We start from the raw sequence: 20,211 nt of genomic DNA on the forward strand, positions 1-20,211 counted from the left end.
CTGCGCACACAATCCCATTGTTGTGCAGCTTCATTCTTCACCTTTCGAAAGCCGCCGCTCTCTCCGGCTCCCGGAGACGAAGAGGCGGCTTCTTCGCGCAAAGGCGATTATAGCGGTCCCAGGGCACAAAGGTGCGGCGGCTTCTGCCGAAATGTGCCCGGGACCGGCGCATAGCTCCGGGGAGCTCCGTATCCTTCTTCTTTCTTGACTTTTGTGGTCGACATCATTGCAAAAAACTTTCCCACTATGTTAGGCAAGGAGAAACTGTGCCAGCACAGAAAACATCTCCCATCCTGTTTTACATGTTGCAGAGAGGTCTGCAGACTGTTTTGCAAGAAGAAAAAGAAAGTTGTCCAAAACACCTTCCAATCGAATGTTCATGTGTTTGGAAAAGGTAGGAAAGTCGGGAGGTACGGTTTTCTATCATTTGCAAGCTGCGCACACAATCCCAGTGTTGTGCAGCTTCATTCTCACCTTTCCGAAGCAGCCGCACTCTCCAGCTGCCGGAGGCGAAGAAGCGGCTTCTTCGCGCAAAGGCGATTGTGCCGGTCCCAGTGCACAAAGGTGCGGCGGCTTCTGCCGAAATATGCCCGGGACCGGGGCATAGGTCCGGGGAGCTGCGTACCTTCGTCTTTAGCGCCTTTTGTGGTCTACATCATTGCAGAAAGGTTTTTCACTATGTCTAGCAAGGAGAAACTGTGCCAGCACAGAAAACATCTCCCATCGTGTTTTACATGTTGCAGAGAGCTCTGCAGAAGTTTTTGCACGAAGAAAAAGAAAGTTGTCCAAAACACCTTCCAATCGAATGTTCATGTGTTTGGAAAAGGTAAGAGAGTGGTAAGGTACTGTTTTCTATCATTTGCAAGCCGCGCACACAATGCCAGTGTTGTGCAGCTTCATTCTTCACCTTTCGAAAGTCGCCGCTCTCTCCGGCTCCCGGAGACGAAGAGGCGGCTTCTTCGCGCAAAGGCGATTGTGCCCGTCCCAGTGCACTAAGTGGAGGCGGCTTCTGCCGAAATGTTCCCGGGACAGGCGCTTAGCTCCGGGGAGCTACGTATCCTTCGTCTTTCGGGATATTGTGGACCACATCATTACACAAAGTTTTTTCACAATGTCTGGCAAGGAGAAACTGTGCCAGCACAGAAAACATCTCCCATCCTGTTTTACATGTTGCAGAGAGCTCTGCAGAGTGTTTTGCAAAAAAAAAAGAAAGTTGTCCAAAACACCTTCCAATCGAATGTTCATGTGTTTGGAAAAGGTAGGAAAGTGGTGAGGTACGGTTTTCTATCATTTGCAAGCCGCGCACACAATCCCATTGTTGTGCAGCTTCATTCTTCACCTTTCGAAAGTAGCCGCTCTCTCCGGCTCCCGGAGACGAAGAGGCGGCTTCTTCGCGCAAACGCGATTGTACCCGTCCCAGTGCACTCCAGTGCGGCAGCTTCTGCCGAAATGTGCCCGGGACCGGCGATTAGCTCCGGGGACATCCGTACCTTCTTCTTTCTTGACTTTTCTGGTCTACATCATTGCAAAAAACTTTCCCACTATGTTAGGCAAGGAGAAACTGTGCCAGCACAGAAAACATCTCCCATCGTGGTTTTCATGTTGCAGAGAGCTCTGCAGAAGTTTATGCAGGAAGAAAAAGAAAGTTATTGAAAACAACTTCCAACCGAATTTTCATGTGTTTGGAAAATGTAAGAGAGTGGTAAGGTACACTTTTGGATCAGTTTACAAGATGCGCTCACAATCCCAGTGTTGTGCAGCTTCATTCTCACCTTTCCGAAGCAGCCGCACTCTCCAGCTGCGGGAGGCGAAGAAGCGGCTTCTTCGCGCAAAGGCGATTGTACCGGTCCCAGTGCACAAAGGTGCGGCGGCTTCTGCCGAAATGTGCCCGGGACAGGCGCATAGCTCCGGGGAGCTCCGTATCCTTCGTCTTTCGGGATTTTGTGGTCTACATCATTACACAAAGGTTTTTCACTCTGTTAGGCAAGGAGAAACTGTGCCAGCACAGAAAACATCTCCCATCCTGTTTTACATGTTGCAGAGAGCTCTGCAGAGTGTTTTGCACGAAGAAAAAGAAAGTTGTCCAAAAGACCTTCCAATCGAATGTTCATGTGTTTGGTAAAGGTAGGAAAGTGGTATGGTACTGTTTTCTACCAGTTTGCAAGCTGCGCACACAATCCCATTGTTGTGCAGCTTCATTCTTCACCTTTCGAAAGCCGCCGCTCTCTCCGGCTCCCGGAGACGAAGAGGCGGCTTCTTCGCGCAAAGGCGATTATAGCGGTCCCAGGGCACAAAGGTGCGGCGGCTTCAGCCGAAATGTGCCCGGGACCGGCGCATAGCTCCGGGGAGCTCCGTATCCTTCTTCTTTCTTGACTTTTGTGGTCGACATCATTGCAAAAAACTTTCCCACTATGTTAGGCAAGGAGAAACTGTGCCAGCACAGAAAACATCTCCCATCCTGTTTTACATGTTGCAGAGAGGTCTGCAGAGTGTTTTGCAAGAAGAAAAACAAAGTTGTCCAAAACACCTTCCAATCGAATGTTCATGTGTTTGGAAAAGGTAGGAAAGTCGGGAGGTACGGTTTTCTATCATTTGCAAGCTGCGCACACAATCCCAGTGTTGTGCAGCTTCATTCTCACCTTTCCGAAGCAGCCGCACTCTCCAGCTGCCGGAGGCGAAGAAGCGGCTTTTTCGCGCAAAGGCGATTGTACCGGTCCCAGTGCACAAAGGTGCGGCGGCTTCTGCCGAAATATGCCCGGGACCGGGGCATAGCTCCGGGGAGCTGCGTACCTTCGTCTTTAGCGCCTTTTGTGGTCTACATCATTGCAGAAAGGTTTTTCACTATGTCTAGCAAGGAGAAACTGTGCCAGCACAGAAAACATCTCCCATCGTGTTTTACATGTTGCAGAGAGCTCTGCAGAAGTTTTTGCACGAAGAAAAAGAAAGTTGTCCAAAAGACCTTCCAATCGAATGTTCATGTGTTTGGAAAAGGTAGGAAAGTGGTGAGGTAGGGTTTACTATCATTTGCAAGCCGCGCACACAATCCCAGTGTTGTGCAGCTTCATTCTTCACCTTTCGAAAGCAGCCGCTCTCTCCGGCTCCCGGAGACGAAGAGGCGGCTTCTTCGCGCAAAGGCGATTGTGCCGGTCCCAGTGCACTCCAGTGCGGCAGCTTCTGCCGAAATGTGCCCGGGACAGGCGCTTAGCTCCGGGGAGCTCCGTATCCTTCTTCTTTCTTGACTTTTGTGGTCTACATCATTGCAAAAAACTTTCCCACTATGTTAGGCAAGGAGAAACTGTGCCAGCACAGAAAACATCTCCCATCGTGGTTTTCATGTTGCAGAGAGCTCTGCAGAAGTTTATGCAGGAAGAAAAAGAAAGTTATTGAAAACAACTTCCAACCGAATTTTCATGTGTTTGGAAAATGTAAGACAGTGGTAAGGTACACTTTTCGATCAGTTTGCAAGCTGCGCACACAATCCCAGTGTTGTGCAGCTTCATTCTCACCTTTCCGAAGCAGCCGCACTCTCCAGCTGCCGGAGGCGAAGAAGCGGCTTCTTCGCGCAAAGGCGATTGTACCGGTCCCAGTGCACAAAGGTGCGGCGGCTTCTGCCGAAATGTGCCCGGGACCGGCGCATAGCTCCGGGGTGCTGCGTACCTTCGTCTTTAGCGTCTTTTGTGGTCTACATCATTGCAGAAAGGTTTTTCACTATGTCTGGCAAGGAGAAACTGTGCCAGCACAGAAAACATCTCCCATCGTGTTTTACATGTTGCAGAGAGCTCTGCAGAAGTTTTTGCACGAAGAAAAAGAAAGTTGTCCAAAAGACCTTCCAATCGAATGTTCATGTGTTTGGAAAAGGTAAGAGAGTGGTAAGGTACTGTTTTCTATCAGTTTGCAAGCTGCGCACACAATCCCTGTGTTGTGCAGCTTCATTCTCACCTTTCCCAAGCAGCCGCACTCTCCAGCTGCGGGAGGCGAAGAAGCGGCTTCTTCGCGCAAAGGCGATTGTACCGGTCCCAGTGCACAAAGGTGCGGCGGCTTCTGCCGAAATGTGCCCGGGACAGGCGCATAGCTCCGGGGAGCTCCGTATCCTTCGTCTTTCGGGATTTTGTGGTCTACATCATTACACAAAGGTTTTTCACTCTGTTAGGCAAGGAGAAACTGTGCCAGCACAGAAAACATCTCCCATCGTGTTTTACATGTTGCAGAGAGCTCTGCAGAGAGTTTTGCACGAAGAAAAAGAAAGTTGTCCAAAAGACCTTCCAATCGAATGTTCATGTGTTTGGTAAAGGTAGGAAAGTGGTATGGTACTGTTTTCTACCAGTTTGCAAGCTGCGCACACAATCCCATTGTTGTGCAGCTTCATTCTTCACCTTTCGAAAGCCGCCGCTCTCTCCGGCTCCCGGAGACGAAAGGCGGCTTCTTCGCGCAAAGGCGATTATACCGGTCCCAGTGCACAAAGGTGCGGCGGCTTCTGCCGAAATGTGCCCGGGACAGGCGCATAGCTCCGGGGAGCTCCGTATCCTTCTTCTTTCTTGACTTTTGTGGTCGACATCATTGCAAAAAACTTTCCCACTATGTTAGGCAAGGAGAAACTGTGCCAGCACAGAAAACATCTCCCATCCTGTTTTACATGTTGCAGAGAGCTCTGCAGAGTGTTTTGCAAGAAGAAAAACAAAGTTGTCCAAAACACCTTCCAATCGAATGTTCATGTGTTTGGAAAAGGTAGGAAAGTGGTGAGGTATGGTTTTCTATCATTTGCAAGCTGCGGACACAATCCCTGTGTTGTGCAGCTTCATTCTCACCTTTCCGAAGCAGCCGCACTCTCCAGCTGCCGGAGGCGAAAAGCGTCTTCTTCCCGCAAAGGCGATTGTGCCGGTCCCAGTGCACTCCAGTGCGGCACCTTCTGCCGAAATGTGCCCGGGACCGGGGCATAGGTCCGGGGAGCTGCGTACCTTCGTCTTTAGCGCCTTTTGTGGTCTACATCATTGCAGAAAGTTTTTTCACAATGTCTGGCAAGGAGAAACTGTGCCAGCACAGAAAACATCTCCCATCCTGTTTTACATGTTGCAGAGAGCTCTGCAGAATGTTTTGCAAGAATAAAAGAAAGTTGTCCAAAACACCTTCCAATCGAATGTTCATGTGTTTGGAAAAGGTAGGAAAGTCGGGAGGTACGGTTTTCTATCATTTGCAAGCCGCGCACACAATCCCATTGTTGTGCAGCTTCATTCTTCACCTTTCGAAAGTAGCCGCTCTCTCCGGCTCCCGGAGACGAAGAGGCGGCTTCTTCGCGCAAACGCGATTGTACCCGTCCCAGTGCACTCCAGTGCGGCAGCTTCTGCCGAAATGTGCCCGGGACCGGCGATTAGCTCCGAGGACATCCGTACCTTCTTCTTTCTTGACTTTTGTGGTCGACATCATTGCAAAAAACTTTCCCACTATGTTAGGCAAGGAGAAACTGTGCCAGCACAGAAAACATCTCCCATCGTGGTTTTCATGTTGCAGAGAGCTCTGCAGAAGTTTATGCAGGAAGAAAAAGAAAGTTATTGAAAACAACTTCCAACCGAATTTTCATGTGTTTGGATAATGTAAGACAGTGGTAAGGTACACTTTTGGATCAGTTTACAAGATGCGCTCACAATCCCAGTGTTGTGCAGCTTCATTCTTCACCTTTCCCAAGCAGCCGCACTCTCCAGCTGCGGGAGGCGAAGAAGCGGCTTCTTCGCGCAAAGGCGATTATACCGGTCCCAGTGCACAAAGGTGCGGCGGCTTCTGCCGAAATGTGCCCGGGACAGGCGCATAGCTCCGGGGAGCTCCGTATCCTTCGTCTTTCGGGATTTTGTGGTCTACATCATTACACAAAGGTTTTTCACTCTGTTAGGCAAGGAGAAACTGTGCCAGCACAGAAAACATCTCCCATCGTGTTTTACATGTTGCAGAGAGCTCTGCAGAGAGTTTTGCACGAAGAAAAAGAAAGTTGTCCAAAAGACCTTCCAATCGAATGTTCATGTGTTTGGTAAAGGTAGGAAAGTGGTATGGTACTGTTTTCTACCAGTTTGCAAGCTGCGCACACAATCCCATTGTTGTGCAGCTTCATTCTTCACCTTTCGATAGCCGCCGCTCTCTCCGGCTCCCGGAGACGAAAGGCGGCTTCTTCGCGCAAAGGCGATTATACCGGTCCCAGTGCACAAAGGTGCGGCGGCTTCTGCCGAAATGTGCCCGGGACAGGCGCATAGCTCCGGGGAGCTCCGTATCCTTCTTCTTTCTTGACTTTTGTGGTCTACATCATTGCAAAAAACTTTCCCACTATGTTAGGCAAGGAGAAACTGTGCCAGCACAGAAAACATCTCCCATCCTGTTTTACATGTTGCAGAGAGGTCTGCAGAGTGTTTTGCAAGAAGAAAAACAAAGTTGTCCTAAACACTTTCCAATCGAATGTTCATGTGTTTGGAAAAGGTAGGAAAGTGGTGAGGTATGGTTTTCTATCATTTGCAAGCTGCGCACACAATGCCAGTGTTGTGCAGCTTCATTCTCACCTTTCCGAAGCAGCCGCACTCTCCAGCTGCCGGAGGCGAAGAAGCGGCTTCTTCGCGCAAAGGCGATTGTGCCGGTCCCAGTGCACTCCAGTGCGGCAGCTTCTGCCGAAATGTGCCCGGGACCGGGGTATAGGTCCGGGGAGCTGCGTACCTTCGTCTTTAGCGCCTTTTGTGGTCTACATCATTGCAGAAAGGTTTTTCACTATGTCTAGCAAGGAGAAACTGTGACAGCACAGAAAACATCTCCAATCGTGTTTTACATGTTGCAGAGAGCTCTGCAGAGTGTTTTGCAAGAAAAAAAGAAAGTTGTCCAAAACACCTTCCAATCGAATGTTCATGTGTTTGGAAAAGGTAGGAAAGTCGGGAGGTACGGTTTTCTATCATTTGCAAGCCGCGCACACAATCCCATTGTTGTGCAGCTTCATTCTTCACCTTTCGAAAGTAGCCGCTCTCTCCGGCTCCCGGAGACGAAGAGGCGGCTTCTTCGCGCAAACGCGATTGTACCCGTCCCAGTGCACTCCAGTGCGGCAGCTTCTGCCGAAATGTGCCCGGGACCGGCGATTAGCTCCGGGGACATCCGTACCTTCTTCTTTCTTGACTTTTGTGGTCGACATCATTGCAAAAAACTTTCCCACTATGTTAGGCAAGGAGAAACTGTGCCAGCACAGAAAACATCTCCCATCGTGGTTTTCATGTTGCAGAGAGCTCTGCAGAAGTTTATGCAGGAAGAAAAAGAAAGTTATTGAAAACAACTTCCAACCGAATTTTCATGTGTTTGGATAATGTAAGAGAGTGGTAAGGTGCACTTTTGGATCAGTGTACAAGATGCGCTCACAATCCCAGTGTTGTGCAGCTTCATTCTCACCTTTCCCAAGCAGCCGCACTCTCCAGCTGAGGGAGGCGAAGAAGCGGCTTCTTCGCGCAAAGGCGATTGTACCGGTCCCAGTGCACAAAGGTGCGGCGGCTTCTGCCGAAATGTGCCCGGGACAGGCGCATAGCTCCGGGGAGCTCCGTATCCTTCGTCTTTCGGGATTTTGTGGTCTACATCATTACACAAAGGTTTTTCACTATGTCTGGCAAGGAGAAACTGTGCCAGCACAGAAAACATCTCCCATCCTGTTTTACATGTTGCAGAGAGCTCTGCAGAGTGTTTTGCAAGAAGAAAAAGAAAGTTGTCCAAAACACCTTCCAATCGAATGTTCATGTGTTTGGTAAAGGTAGGAAAGTGGTATGGTACTGTTTTCTACCAGTTTGCAAGCTGCGCACACAATCCCATTGTTGTGCAGCTTCATTCTTCACCTTTCGAAAGCCGCCGCTCTCTCCGGCTCCCGGAGACGAAGAGGCGGCTTCTTCGCGCAAAGGCGATTATAGCGGTCCCAGGGCACAAAGGTGCGGCGGCTTCTGCCGAAATGTGCCCGGGACCGGCGCATAGCTCCGGGGAGCTCCGTATCCTTCTTCTTTCTTGACTTTTGTGGTCGACATCATTGCAAAAAACTTTCCCACTATGTTAGGCAAGGAGAAACTGTGCCAGCACAGAAAACATCTCCCATCCTGTTTTACATGTTGCAGAGAGGTCTGCAGACTGTTTTGCAAGAAGAAAAAGAAAGTTGTCCAAAAGACCTTCCAATCGAATGTTCATGTGTTTGGAAAAGGTAGGAAAGTCGGGAGGTACGGTTTTCTATCATTTGCAAGCTGCGCACACAATCCCAGTGTTGTGCAGCTTCATTCTCACCTTTCCGAAGCAGCCGCACTCTCCAGCTGCCGGAGGCGAAGAAGCGGCTTCTTCGCGCAAAGGCGATTGTGCCGGTCCCAGTGCACAAAGGTGCGGCGGCTTCTGCCGAAATATGCCCGGGACCGGGGCATAGCTCCGGGGAGCTGCGTACCTTCGTCTTTAGCGCCTTTTGTGGTCTACATCATTGCAGAAAGGTTTTTCACTATGTCTTGCAAGGAGAAACTGTGCCAGCACAGAAAACATCTCCCATCGTGTTTTACATGTTGCAGAGAGCTCTGCAGAAGTTTTTGCACGAAGAAAAAGAAAGTTGTCCAAAACACCTTCCAATCGAATGTTCATGTGTTTGGAAAAGGTAAGAGAGTGGTAAGGTACTGTTTTCTATCATTTGCAAGCCGCGCACACAATGCCAGTGTTGTGCAGCTTCATTCTTCACCTTTCGAAAGCAGCCGCTCTCTCCGGCTCCCGGAGACGAAGAGGCGGCTTCTTCGCGCAAAGGCGATTGTGCCGGTCCCAGTGCACTCCAGTGCGGCAGCTACTGCCGAAATGTGCCCGGGACAGGCGCTTAGCTCCGGGGAGCTGCGTATCCTTCTTCTTTCTTGACTTTTGTGGTCTACATCATTGCAAAAAACTTTCCCACTATGTTAGGCAAGGAGAAACTGTGCCAGCACAGAAAACATCTCCCATCCTGTTTTACATGTTGCAGAGAGCTCTGCAGAGTGTTTTGCAAGAAGAAAAACAAAGTTGTCCAAAACACCTTCCAATCGAATGTTCATGTGTTTGGAAAAGGTAGGAAAGTGGTGAGGTATGGTTTTCTATCATTTGCAAGCTGCGCACACAATGCCAGTGTTGTGCAGCTTCATTCTCACCTTTCCGAAGCAGCCGCACTCTCCAGCTGCCGGAGGCGAAGAAGCGGCTTCTTCCCGCAAAGGCGATTGTGCCGGTCCCAGTGCACTCCAGTGCGGCACCTTCTGCCGAAATGTGCCCGGGACCGGGGCATAGGTCCGGGGAGCTGCGTACCTTCGTCTTTAGCGCCTTTTGTGGTCTACATCATTGCAGAAAGTTTTTTCACAATGTCTGGCAAGGAGAAACTGTGCCAGCACAGAAAACATCTCCCATCCTGTTTTACATGTTGCAGAGAGCTCTGCAGAATGTTTTGCAAGAAAAAAAGAAAGTTGTCCAAAACACCTTCCAATCGAATGTTCATGTGTTTGGAAAAGGTAGGAAAGTGGTGAGGTACGGTTTTCTATCATTTGCAAGCCGCGCACACAATCCCATTGTTGTGCAGCTTCATTCTTCACCTTTCGAAAGTCGCCGCTCTCTCCGGCTCCCGGAGACGAAGAGGCGGCTTCTTCGCGCAAACGCGATTGTACCCGTCCCAGTGCACTCCAGTGCGGCAGCTTCTGCCGAAATGTGCCCGGGACCGGCGATTAGCTCCGGGGACATCCGTACCTTCTTCTTTCTTGACTTTTGTGGTCGACATCATTGCAAAAAACTTTCCCACTATGTTAGGCAAGGAGAAACTGTGCCAGCACAGAAAACATCTCCCATCGTGGTTTTCATGTTGCAGAGAGCTCTGCAGAAGTTTATGCAGGAAGAAAAAGAAAGTTATTGAAAACAACTTCCAACCGAATTTTCATGTGTTTGGATAATGTAAGAGAGTGGTAAGGTGCACTTTTGGATCAGTTTACAAGATGCGCTCACAATCCCAGTGTTGTGCAGCTTCATTCTCACCTTTCCCAAGCAGCCGCACTCTCCAGCTGAGGGAGGCGAAGAAGCGGCTTCTTCGCGCAAAGGCGATTGTACCGGTCCCAGTGCACAAAGGTGCGGCGGCTTCTGCCGAAATGTGCCCGGGACAGGCGCATAGCTCCGGGGAGCTCCGTATCCTTCGTCTTTCGGGATTTTGTGGTCTACATCATTACACAAAGGTTTTTCACTATGTCTGGCAAGGAGAAACTGTGCCAGCACAGAAAACATCTCCCATCCTGTTTTACATGTTGCAGAGAGCTCTGCAGAGTGTTTTGCAAGAAGAAAAAGAAAGTTGTCCAAAAGACCTTCCAATCGAATGTTCATGTGTTTGGTAAAGGTAGGAAAGTGGTATGGTACTGTTTTCTACCAGTTTGCAAGCTGCGCACACAATCCCATTGTTGTGCAGCTTCATTCTTCACCTTTCGAAAGCCGCCGCTCTCTCCGGCTCCCGGAGACGAAGAGGCGGCTTCTTCGCGCAAAGGCGATTATAGCGGTCCCAGGGCACAAAGGTGCGGCGGCTTCTGCCGAAATGTGCCCGGGACCGGCGCATAGCTCCGGGGAGCTCCGTATCCTTCTTCTTTCTTGACTTTTGTGGTCGACATCATTGCAAAAAACTTTCCCACTATGTTAGGCAAGGAGAAACTGTGCCAGCACAGAAAACATCTCCCATCCTGTTTTACATGTTGCAGAGAGGTCTGCAGACTGTTTTGCAAGAAGAAAAAGAAAGTTGTCCAAAACACCTTCCAATCGAATGTTCATGTGTTTGGAAAAGGTAGGAAAGTCGGGAGGTACGGTTTTCTATCATTTGCAAGCTGCGCACACAATCCCAGTGTTGTGCAGCTTCATTCTCACCTTTCCGAAGCAGCCGCACTCTCCAGCTGCCGGAGGCGAAGAAGCGGCTTCTTCGCGCAAAGGCGATTGTGCCGGTCCCAGTGCACAAAGGTGCGGCGGCTTCTGCCGAAATATGCCCGGGACCGGGGCATAGCTCCGGGGAGCTGCGTACCTTCGTCTTTAGCGCCTTTTGTGGTCTACATCATTGCAGAAAGGTTTTTCACTATGTCTAGCAAGGAGAAACTGTGCCAGCACAGAAAACATCTCCCATCGTGTTTTACATGTTGCAGAGAGCTCTGCAGAAGTTTTTGCACGAAGAAAAAGAAAGTTGTCCAAAACACCTTCCAATCGAATGTTCATGTGTTTGGAAAAGGTAAGAGAGTGGTAAGGTACTGTTTTCTATCATTTGCAAGCCGCGCACACAATGCCAGTGTTGTGCAGCTTCATTCTTCACCTTTCGAAAGTCGCCGCTCTCTCCGGCTCCCGGAGACGAAGAGGCGGCTTCTTCGCGCAAAGGCGATTGTGCCCGTCCCAGTGCACTAAGTGGAGGCGGCTTCTGCCGAAATGTTCCCGGGACAGGCGCTTAGCTCCGGGGAGCTACGTATCATTCGTCTTTCGGGATATTGTGGACCACATCATTACACAAAGTTTTTTCACAATGTCTGGCAAGGAGAAACTGTGCCAGCACAGAAAACATCTCCCATCCTGTTTTACATGTTGCAGAGAGCTCTGCAGAGTGTTTTGCAAAAAAAAAAGAAAGTTGTCCAAAACACCTTCCAATCGAATGTTCATGTGTTTGGAAAAGGTAGGAAAGTGGTGAGGTACGGTTTTCTATCATTTGCAAGCCGCGCACACAATCCCATTGTTGTGCAGCTTCATTCTTCACCTTTCGAAAGTAGCCGCTCTCTCCGGCTCCCGGAGACGAAGAGGCGGCTTCTTCGCGCAAACGCGATTGTACCCGTCCCAGTGCACTCCAGTGCGGCAGCTTCTGCCGAAATGTGCCCGGGACCGGCGATTAGCTCCGGGGACATCCGTACCTTCTTCTTTCTTGACTTTTCTGGTCTACATCATTGCAAAAAACTTTCCCACTATGTTAGGCAAGGAGAAACTGTGCCAGCACAGAAAACATCTCCCATCGTGGTTTTCATGTTGCAGAGAGCTCTGCAGAAGTTTATGCAGGAAGAAAAAGAAAGTTATTGAAAACAACTTCCAACCGAATTTTCATGTGTTTGGAAAATGTAAGAGAGTGGTAAGGTACACTTTTGGATCAGTTTACAAGATGCGCTCACAATCCCAGTGTTGTGCAGCTTCATTCTCACCTTTCCGAAGCAGCCGCACTCTCCAGCTGCGGGAGGCGAAGAAGCGGCTTCTTCGCGCAAAGGCGATTGTACCGGTCCCAGTGCACAAAGGTGCGGCGGCTTCTGCCGAAATGTGCCCGGGACAGGCGCATAGCTCCGGGGAGCTCCGTATCCTTCGTCTTTCGGGATTTTGTGGTCTACATCATTACACAAAGGTTTTTCACTCTGTTAGGCAAGGAGAAACTGTGCCAGCACAGAAAACATCTCCCATCCTGTTTTACATGTTGCAGAGAGCTCTGCAGAGTGTTTTGCACGAAGAAAAAGAAAGTTGTCCAAAACACCTTCCAATCGAATGTTCATGTGTTTGGTAAAGGTAGGAAAGTGGTATGGTACTGTTTTCTACCAGTTTGCAAGCTGCGCACACAATCCCATTGTTGTGCAGCTTCATTCTTCACCTTTCGAAAGCCGCCGCTCTCTCCGGCTCCCGGAGACGAAGAGGCGGCTTCTTCGCGCAAAGGCGATTATAGCGGTCCCAGGGCACAAAGGTGCGGCGGCTTCAGCCGAAATGTGCCCGGGACCGGCGCATAGCTCCGGGGAGCTCCGTATCCTTCTTCTTTCTTGACTTTTGTGGTCGACATCATTGCAAAAAACTTTCCCACTATGTTAGGCAAGGAGAAACTGTGCCAGCACAGAAAACATCTCCCATCCTGTTTTACATGTTGCAGAGAGGTCTGCAGAGTGTTTTGCAAGAAGAAAAACAAAGTTGTCCAAAACACCTTCCAATCGAATGTTCATGTGTTTGGAAAAGGTAGGAAAGTCGGGAGGTACGGTTTTCTATCATTTGCAAGCTGCGCACACAATCCCAGTGTTGTGCAGCTTCATTCTCACCTTTCCGAAGCAGCCGCACTCTCCAGCTGCCGGAGGCGAAGAAGCGGCTTTTTCGCGCAAAGGCGATTGTACCGGTCCCAGTGCACAAAGGTGCGGCGGCTTCTGCCGAAATATGCCCGGGACCGGGGCATAGCTCCGGGGAGCTGCGTACCTTCGTCTTTAGCGCCTTTTGTGGTCTACATCATTGCAGAAAGGTTTTTCACTATGTCTAGCAAGGAGAAACTGTGCCAGCACAGAAAACATCTCCCATCCTGTTTTACATGTTGCAGAGAGCTCTGCAGAAGTTTTTGCACGAAGAAAAAGAAAGTTGTCCAAAAGACCTTCCAATCGAATGTTCATGTGTTTGGAAAAGGTAGGAAAGTGGTGAGGTAGGGTTTACTATCATTTGCAAGCCGCGCACACAATCCCAGTGTTGTGCAGCTTCATTCTTCACCTTTCGAAAGCAGCCGCTCTCTCCGGCTCCCGGAGACGAAGAGGCGGCTTCTTCGCGCAAAGGCGATTGTGCCGGTCCCAGTGCACTCCAGTGCGGCAGCTTCTGCCGAAATGTGCCCGGGACAGGCGCTTAGCTCCGGGGAGCTCCGTATCCTTCTTCTTTCTTGACTTTTCTGGTCTACATCATTGCAAAAAACTTTCCCACTATGTTAGGCAAGGAGAAACTGTGCCAGCACAGAAAACATCTCCCATCGTGGTTTTCATGTTGCAGAGAGCTCTGCAGAAGTTTATGCAGGAAGAAAAAGAAAGTTATTGAAAACAACTTCCAACCGAATTTTCATGTGTTTGGAAAATGTAAGACAGTGGTAAGGTACACTTTTCGATCAGTTTGCAAGCTGCGCACACAATCCCAGTGTTGTGCAGCTTCATTCTCACCTTTCCGAAGCAGCCGCACTCTCCAGCTGCCGGAGGCGAAGAAGCGGCTTCTTCGCGCAAAGGCGATTGTACCGGTCCCAGTGCACAAAGGTGCGGCGGCTTCTGCCGAAATGTGCCCGGGACCGGCGCATAGCTCCGGGGTGCTGCGTACCTTCGTCTTTAGCGTCTTTTGTGGTCTACATCATTGCAGAAAGGTTTTTCACTATGTCTGGCAAGGAGAAACTGTGCCAGCACAGAAAACATCTCCCATCGTGTTTTACATGTTGCAGAGAGCTCTGCAGAAGTTTTTGCACGAAGAAAAAGAAAGTTGTCCAAAAGACCTTCCAATCGAATGTTCATGTGTTTGGAAAAGGTAAGAGAGTGGTAAGGTACTGTTTTCTATCAGTTTGCAAGCTGCGCACACAATCCCTGTGTTGTGCAGCTTCATTCTCACCTTTCCCAAGCAGCCGCACTCTCCAGCTGCGGGAGGCGAAGAAGCGGCTTCTTCGCGCAAAGGCGATTGTACCGGTCCCAGTGCACAAAGGTGCGGCGGCTTCTGCCGAAATGTGCCCGGGACAGGCGCATAGCTCCGGGGAGCTCCGTATCCTTCGTCTTTCGGGATTTTGTGGTCTACATCATTACACAAAGGTTTTTCACTCTGTTAGGCAAGGAGAAACTGTGCCAGCACAGAAAACATCTCCCATCGTGTTTTACATGTTGCAGAGAGCTCTGCAGAGAGTTTTGCACGAAGAAAAAGAAAGTTGTCCAAAAGACCTTCCAATCGAATGTTCATGTGTTTGGTAAAGGTAGGAAAGTGGTATGGTACTGTTTTCTACCAGTTTGCAAGCTGCGCACACAATCCCATTGTTGTGCAGCTTCATTCTTCACCTTTCGAAAGCCGCCGCTCTCTCCGGCTCCCGGAGACGAAAGGCGGCTTCTTCGCGCAAAGGCGATTATACCGGTCCCAGTGCACAAAGGTGCGGCGGCTTCTGCCGAAATGTGCCCGGGACAGGCGCATAGCTCCGGGGAGCTCCGTATCCTTCTTCTTTCTTGACTTTTGTGGTCGACATCATTGCAAAAAACTTTCCCACTATGTTAGGCAAGGAGAAACTGTGCCAGCACAGAAAACATCTCCCATCCTGTTTTACATGTTGCAGAGAGCTCTGCAGAGTGTTTTGCAAGAAGAAAAACAAAGTTGTCCAAAACACCTTCCAATCGAATGTTCATGTGTTTGGAAAAGGTAGGAAAGTGGTGAGGTATGGTTTTCTATCATTTGCAAGCTGCGGACACAATCCCTGTGTTGTGCAGCTTCATTCTCACCTTTCCGAAGCAGCCGCACTCTCCAGCTGCCGGAGGCGAAAAGCGTCTTCTTCCCGCAAAGGCGATTGTGCCGGTCCCAGTGCACTCCAGTGCGGCACCTTCTGCCGAAATGTGCCCGGGACCGGGGCATAGGTCCGGGGAGCTGCGTACCTTCGTCTTTAGCGCCTTTTGTGGTCTACATCATTGCAGAAAGTTTTTTCACAATGTCTGGCAAGGAGAAACTGTGCCAGCACAGAAAACATCTCCCATCCTGTTTTACATGTTGCAGAGAGCTCTGCAGAATGTTTTGCAAGAATAAAAGAAAGTTGTCCAAAACACCTTCCAATCGAATGTTCATGTGTTTGGAAAAGGTAGGAAAGTCGGGAGGTACGGTTTTCTATCATTTGCAAGCCGCGCACACAATCCCATTGTTGTGCAGCTTCATTCTTCACCTTTCGAAAGTAGCCGCTCTCTCCGGCTCCCGGAGACGAAGAGGCGGCTTCTTCGCGCAAACGCGATTGTACCCGTCCCAGTGCACTCCAGTGCGGCAGCTTCTGCCGAAATGTGCCCGGGACCGGCGATTAGCTCCGAGGACATCCGTACCTTCTTCTTTCTTGACTTTTGTGGTCGACATCATTGCAAAAAACTTTCCCACTATGTTAGGCAAGGAGAAACTGTGCCAGCACAGAAAACATCTCCCATCGTGGTTTTCATGTTGCAGAGAGCTCTGCAGAAGTTTATGCAGGAAGAAAAAGAAAGTTATTGAAAACAACTTCCAACCGAATTTTCATGTGTTTGGATAATGTAAGACAGTGGTAAGGTACACTTTTGGATCAGTTTACAAGATGCGCTCACAATCCCAGTGTTGTGCAGCTTCATTCTTCACCTTTCCCAAGCAGCCGCACTCTCCAGCTGCGGGAGGCGAAGAAGCGGCTTCTTCGCGCAAAGGCGATTATACCGGTCCCAGTGCACAAAGGTGCGGCGGCTTCTGCCGAAATGTGCCCGGGACAGGCGCATAGCTCCGGGGAGCTCCGTATCCTTCGTCTTTCGGGATTTTGTGGTCTACATCATTACACAAAGGTTTTTCACTCTGTTAGGCAAGGAGAAACTGTGCCAGCACAGAAAACATCTCCCATCGTGTTTTACATGTTGCAGAGAGCTCTGCAGAGAGTTTTGCACGAAGAAAAAGAAAGTTGTCCAAAAGACCTTCCAATCGAATGTTCATGTGTTTGGTAAAGGTAGGAAAGTGGTATGGTACTGTTTTCTACCAGTTTGCAAGCTGCGCACACAATCCCATTGTTGTGCAGCTTCATTCTTCACCTTTCGATAGCCGCCGCTCTCTCCGGCTCCCGGAGACGAAAGGCGGCTTCTTCGCGCAAAGGCGATTATACCGGTCCCAGTGCACAAAGGTGCGGCGGCTTCTGCCGAAATGTGCCCGGGACAGGCGCATAGCTCCGGGGAGCTCCGTATCCTTCTTCTTTCTTGACTTTTGTGGTCTACATCATTGCAAAAAACTTTCCCACTATGTTAGGCAAGGAGAAACTGTGCCAGCACAGAAAACATCTCCCATCCTGTTTTACATGTTGCAGAGAGGTCTGCAGAGTGTTTTGCAAGAAGAAAAACAAAGTTGTCCTAAACACTTTCCAATCGAATGTTCATGTGTTTGGAAAAGGTAGGAAAGTGGTGAGGTATGGTTTTCTATCATTTGCAAGCTGCGCACACAATGCCAGTGTTGTGCAGCTTCATTCTCACCTTTCCGAAGCAGCCGCACTCTCCAGCTGCCGGAGGCGAAGAAGCGGCTTCTTCGCGCAAAGGCGATTGTGCCGGTCCCAGTGCACTCCAGTGCGGCAGCTTCTGCCGAAATGTGCCCGGGACCGGGGTATAGGTCCGGGGAGCTGCGTACCTTCGTCTTTAGCGCCTTTTGTGGTCTACATCATTGCAGAAAGGTTTTTCACTATGTCTAGCAAGGAGAAACTGTGACAGCACAGAAAACATCTCCAATCGTGTTTTACATGTTGCAGAGAGCTCTGCAGAGTGTTTTGCAAGAAAAAAAGAAAGTTGTCCAAAACACCTTCCAATCGAATGTTCATGTGTTTGGAAAAGGTAGGAAAGTGGTGAGGTACGGTTTTCTATCATTTGCAAGCCGCGCACACAATCCCATTGTTGTGCAGCTTCATTCTTCACCTTTCGAAAGTAGCCGCTCTCTCCGGCTCCCGGAGACGAAGAGGCGGCTTCTTCGCGCAAACGCGATTGTACCCGTCCCAGTGCACTCCAGTGCGGCAGCTTCTGCCGAAATGTGCCCGGGACCGGCGATTAGCTCCGGGGACATCCGTACCTTCTTCTTTCTTGACTTTTGTGGTCGACATCATTGCAAAAAACTTTCCCACTATGTTAGGCAAGGAGAAACTGTGCCAGCACAGAAAACATCTCCCATCGTGGTTTTCATGTTGCAGAGAGCTCTGCAGAAGTTTATGCAGGAAGAAAAAGAAAGTTATTGAAAACAACTTCCAACCGAATTTTCATGTGTTTGGATAATGTAAGAGAGTGGTAAGGTGCACTTTTGGATCAGTTAACAAGATGCGCTCACAATCCCAGTGTTGTGCAGCTTCATTCTCACCTTTCCCAAGCAGCCGCACTCTCCAGCTGAGGGAGGCGAAGAAGCGGCTTCTTCGCGCAAAGGCGATTGTACCGGTCCCAGTGCACAAAGGTGCGGCGGCTTCTGCCGAAATGTGCCCGGGACAGGCGCATAGCTCCGGGGAGCTCCGTATCCTTCGTCTTTCGGGATTTTGTGGTCTACATCATTACACAAAGGTTTTTCACTATGTCTGGCAAGGAGAAACTGTGCCAGCACAGAAAACATCTCCCATCCTGTTTTACATGTTGCAGAGAGCTCTGCAGAGTGTTTTGCAAGAAGAAAAAGAAAGTTGTCCAAAAGACCTTCCAATCGAATGTTCATGTGTTTGGTAAAGGTAGGAAAGTGGTATGGTACTGTTTTCTACCAGTTTGCAAGCTGCGCACACAATCCCATTGTTGTGCAGCTTCATTCTTCACCTTTCGAAAGCCGCCGCTCTCTCCGGCTCCCGGAGACGAAGAGGCGGCTTCTTCGCGCAAAGGCGATTATAGCGGTCCCAGGGCACAAAGGTGCGGCGGCTTCTGCCGAAATGTGCCCGGGACCGGCGCATAGCTCCGGGGAGCTCCGTATCCTTCTTCTTTCTTGACTTTTGTGGTCGACATCATTGCAAAAAACTTTCCCACTATGTTAGGCAAGGAGAAACTGTGCCAGCACAGAAAACATCTCCCATCCTGTTTTACATGTTGCAGAGAGGTCTGCAGACTGTTTTGCAAGAAGAAAAAGAAAGTTGTCCAAAACACCTTCCAATCGAATGTTCATGTGTTTGGAAAAGGTAGGAAAGTCGGGAGGTACGGTTTTCTATCATTTGCAAGCTGCGCACACAATCCCAGTGTTGTGCAGCTTCATTCTCACCTTTCCGAAGCAGCCGCACTCTCCAGCTGCCGGAGGCGAAGAAGCGGCTTCTTCGCGCAAAGGCGATTGTGCCGGTCCCAGTGCACAAAGGTGCGGCGGCTTCTGCCGAAATATGCCCGGGACCGGGGCATAGCTCCGGGGAGCTGCGTACCTTCGTCTTTAGCGCCTTTTGTGGTCTACATCATTGCAGAAAGGTTTTTCACTATGTCTAGCAAGGAGAAACTGTGCCAGCACAGAAAACATCTCCCATCGTGTTTTACATGTTGCAGAGAGCTCTGCAGAAGTTTTTGCACGAAGAAAAAGAAAGTTGTCCAAAACACCTTCCAATCGAATGTTCATGTGTTTGGAAAAGGTAAGAGAGTGGTAAGGTACTGTTTTCTATCATTTGCAAGCCGCGCACACAATGCCAGTGTTGTGCAGCTTCATTCTTCACCTTTCGAAAGCAGCCGCTCTCTCCGGCTCCCGGAGACGAAGAGGCGGCTTCTTCGCGCAAAGGCGATTGTGCCGGTCCCAGTGCACTCCAGTGCGGCAGCTACTGCCGAAATGTGCCCGGGACAGGCGCTTAGCTCCGGGGAGCTGCGTATCCTTCTTCTTTCTTGACTTTTGTGGTCTACATCATTGCAAAAAACTTTCCCACTATGTTAGGCAAGGAGAAACTGTGCCAGCACAGAAAACATCTCCCATCCTGTTTTACATGTTGCAGAGAGCTCTGCAGAGTGTTTTGCAAGAAGAAAAACAAAGTTGTCCAAAACACCTTCCAATCGAATGTTCATGTGTTTGGAAAAGGTAGGAAAGTGGTGAGGTATGGTTTTCTATCATTTGCAAGCTGCGCACACAATGCCAGTGTTGTGCAGCTTCATTCTCACCTTTCCGAAGCAGCCGCACTCTCCAGCTGCCGGAGGCGAAGAAGCGGCTTCTTCCCGCAAAGGCGATTGTGCCGGTCCCAGTGCACTCCAGTGCGGCACCTTCTGCCGAAATGTGCCCGGGACCGGGGCATAGGTCCGGGGAGCTGCGTACCTTCGTCTTTAGCGCCTTTTGTGGTCTACATCATTGCAGAAAGTTTTTTCACAATGTCTGGCAAGGAGAAACTGTGCCAGCACAGAAAACATCTCCCATCCTGTTTTACATGTTGCAGAGAGCTCTGCAGAATGTTTTGCAAGAAAAAAAGAAAGTTGTCCAAAACACCTTCCAATCGAATGTTCATGTGTTTGGAAAAGGTAGGAAAGTCGGGAGGTACGGTTTTCTATCATTTGCAAGCCGCGCACACAATCCCATTGTTGTGCAGCTTCATTCTTCACCTTTCGAAAGTAGCCGCTCTCTCCGGCTCCCGGAGACGAAGAGGCGGCTTCTTCGCGCAAACGCGATTGTACCCGTCCCAGTGCACTCCAGTGCGGCAGCTTCTGCCGAAATGTGCCCGGGACCGGCGATTAGCTCCGAGGACATCCGTACCTTCTTCTTTCTTGACTTTTGTGGTCGACATCATTGCAAAAAACTTTCCCACTATGTTAGGCAAGGAGAAACTGTGCCAGCACAGAAAACATCTCCCATCGT

This window comes from Zonotrichia albicollis, chromosome 5 (assembly GCF_047830755.1).
Source record: "Zonotrichia albicollis isolate bZonAlb1 chromosome 5, bZonAlb1.hap1, whole genome shotgun sequence".
In the NCBI taxonomy this organism is placed as follows: Eukaryota; Metazoa; Chordata; class Aves; order Passeriformes; family Passerellidae; genus Zonotrichia; species Zonotrichia albicollis.